This window comes from Myotis davidii, unplaced genomic scaffold, assembly GCF_000327345.1.
Source record: "Myotis davidii unplaced genomic scaffold, ASM32734v1 scaffold395, whole genome shotgun sequence".
NCBI classification, from domain to species: Eukaryota; Metazoa; Chordata; class Mammalia; order Chiroptera; family Vespertilionidae; genus Myotis; species Myotis davidii.
In genome coordinates, this window is record NW_006287904.1 from 4629251 (window position 1) to 4632684 (window position 3434).

A 3434-nucleotide genomic window follows, 5' to 3' on the forward strand; every position below is an offset into this window, starting at 1 on the left:
CCTCTGCTCCTGTGTCTAACGACTCAGAGCTTCTTTATTTTGTGGGTCTCTATATCTAAAAATCATGTACTCTCTCTCCTGCCAGTGATAATTTGCATGAAACGAGCTAAAGAGAGCTTCATGAGGATACATGCTAGCCAGGGCTGTTGATGATGGTGGAGGAAATATAATGAGGTTTTATGTGCAAAGTGCCCTGGTTTCAGTGGCATCATGGATTTAAGATCAGGTTAGAAATTTCATTAAAGAGAGCTTTTTAATGAAAGGAAATGCTCCATGGTCTTTTGTGTCAGAGATATCCTTAGTAAGAAGGGTCTCGGTGATAGGTCTTACTACTCAGAAGTTTTCTTAAAACATCATTGAGATTCTGTGGAAATGGTGGAGGAGGAAGCACCAGGAATCTCTCTCCCCACCTAGACAACAATTTTCCTGGGAGAATCAGCCTGATTTAACTATTTGGGAACCCATGAGTCTGTTGATAACTTTCAGGAGTAGACTTGCCTGGTCAATTGCAGTTAGCTTTGGTCAATTTCAGCTCCTAACACAATGGCAGCTGCTCATCTCCCTGCACATGTTCCAGGTGGCCTTGGCACACAACTTGCAGGAGCCAGGGTGGGCAAAAATTGGACTCTGCTCTCCAGATATGCGGGAATCTGTGCTCAGATCAGTGGCTGGTGATTCTGATCTCAGAGGTGCACAGAGGCAGACAGTCATTGCCGTTGCATTTCCCCCCATTGCTGCAAGCCCATCCTCCTCTGGCTACAGTGACTTTTAGGAGATTTAAAGGGCCAGTGCCCTTTATTTTTCTCTCCATTTTCTCTTTTTCCTCGTTTGGAAGCCAGACATTAAAGTCCAGGAGATTTAAAAGCAACTGCAATTCTGGGGAAAATTAGAAAGTGACCCATACATACCCAAGGAGAGGCTCAGAAGAGATCCAAGAAGACCTTAATTTCACACCTCAGGCTAATCCTTGGCAATGACACAACTTACAACAATTTAAAAATATAACAAAAACCCTCAAACCCTGGAGAAGAGTTGTCACATTATTAGAATCAAATGCCCAGTTTTCAACAACAATAGCAAAATCATAAGTCATGCAAGAAACATGAAAGTATGATCCATTCGAAGGAAAATCAGGAGATTTAAAAGCAACTGCATTTCTGGGGAAAATTAGAAAGTGACCCGTACATATCCAAGGAGAGGCACAGGCTCAGAAGAGACCCAAGAAGACCTTAATTTCACACCTCAGGCTGATCCTTGGCACAGACACAACTTACAACAATTTAAAAATATAACAAAAACCCTCAAACCCTGGAGAAGAGTTGTCACATTATTAGAATCAAATGCCCAGTTTTCAACAACAATAGCAAAATCATAAGTCATGCAAGAAACATGAAAGTATGATCCATTCGAAGGAAAAAAATCAACAGAAACTGTTCCTGAAAAAGATCTGATGGCAAATTTACTAGACAAAGACTTTAAAATAGTGTCTTAAAGATGCTCAAAGAACTAAAGAAAGATATGGAGGAAGTCAAGAAGACTATGAAAGAACAAAATGTAAATATAAATAGAGAAAACCCTAAAAAAATAAGACCAAAAAATTCTGGAGCTGAAAAATATAATAACTGAAATAAAAAATTAATTATAGGGATTCAAAAACATATTTGAACAGGCAGAAGAAAGAACCAACAAACTTTTAGATAGGGTAATAGACATTAGTGAGTCTGAGGAATAGAAAAAACATTGAAGAAAAGTGAACAGAGCTTAAGGAACCTGTGGGAGTTCCAGGGGCAAGGACATTAGTGAGTCTGAGGAATAGAAAAAACGTTGAAGAAAAGTGAACAGAGGTTAAGGAACCTGTGGGAGTTCCAGGGGCAAAGAGGGAGAGAGAAAGGAGCAGAGAGAATATTTGAAGAAATAATGGCTGAAATATTCCCAAACTTGAAGAAAGACATGAACATAAACATTCAAGAAGCTCATAAGCTCCAAATAAGATAAATTCAAAGAGACTCACACCAAGACACATTATAATCAAACTTTTAAGAGACAAAGACAAGCAGATAATCTTGAAGCAGCAAGGAGAAATAACTCATCACATACAGGGGATCCTCATTAAGATTAGTAGCAGATTCCTCATCAGAAACGTAGTGCTATATCTGGCAAAATTGTCCAAGAGTGAGGGAGAAATCAGGGCATTCCAAAATACATAAAAATTGATAGAACTTGTTACCAATAGGCCTGCCCTGCAAGAAATATTCAGGGTAGTGAGGTGCCCAGTGACTAGCAGCCGTGGAGCTTTTAGGCCTATACGTGAAGGGTTATAGGATAAACAATATTTTGGAGTTGAGTTGAAAGTCAAAGGATACAGCCATTACTAGGACATTGGCAACTCAGGAGAAGAGCAGGAGCAGAAAGTACCCTAACCTTTGGTTTCTACTCGGATCTCCTGCTAGTGCCTACAAGTGCCTGAACGCACCAGGCAGAGGGATAAATGGGGAATCTAGGTGATGTAGCCCATAAGTGTTGCTTGCAGGGGCTCAGAGTGGATCTGGGGGAGAATAGTAAATAACCACACAACTATCAGGCCAAACTTTTTTTTTGTCCATTTGTTCTCACCTGGTCCATGTAGATAGTCAGAAAATTGGGAACCTGGGTAAGTATACCTTAGAATTCTTCATACACAATGAAAGAGTTAGGAAAGGTGCTTTTCCTCAGGTTTGAGACTCGCATATCTACCTGTGGCACATGGTTTCTGAAATTCTCAGTCTAGAAAAAGAGGGTAGTGCTTTGAGCAGACTTTGGGGAAAGCATGTCCCCAGCCTCCTATTTCTGGTTTGCCTGCTGACCAAGCAGGATCACATGAAACTCATGGCTGTGATCAACTTAGGATGATCTGGGACAGGGATGAGGAGACACTCAATTCTTCCATAAACCAATGAAATGAAAATAGTTCATGCTTCTCCAAAGAAGAGGGAAGAACCAGACCTACACTGGCCATGGGAAGTTTAAAATTCTTGTTTATTTGTAGCAGCAGAGTTGGGGGTTAGATCACTGAAGCTGAAAGTTAGGTTTGTTCTAAGAATCTCTCTGCCTTTCCATGAATGATAGTTCTCAAATAAAAACATGGGAAAGAGCATGGTTGGAGAGAATTACTGCTCCAGCAAGAAGACAGGCAAGGTTTACAACAGCCTGAGGTACTTCTATGCCTCCTTGTAACTTCTTTACTGTGATGATTCGTTTGGTGACACCTTTAGAAGATAAATTCTTACTTTTTTTTTTTCAACACAGATGCTTTTGATGACTGTGGTTTCTATGGTTTGCATACTTCCTGTGACCTACTAAAATAGATTAGTGAGTTCTAGGATTTTACATCTTCAATTTTGGTTTAAAACAATGATCTGGACTAATATAATGCCCATTGAAAAAGCACAATTATG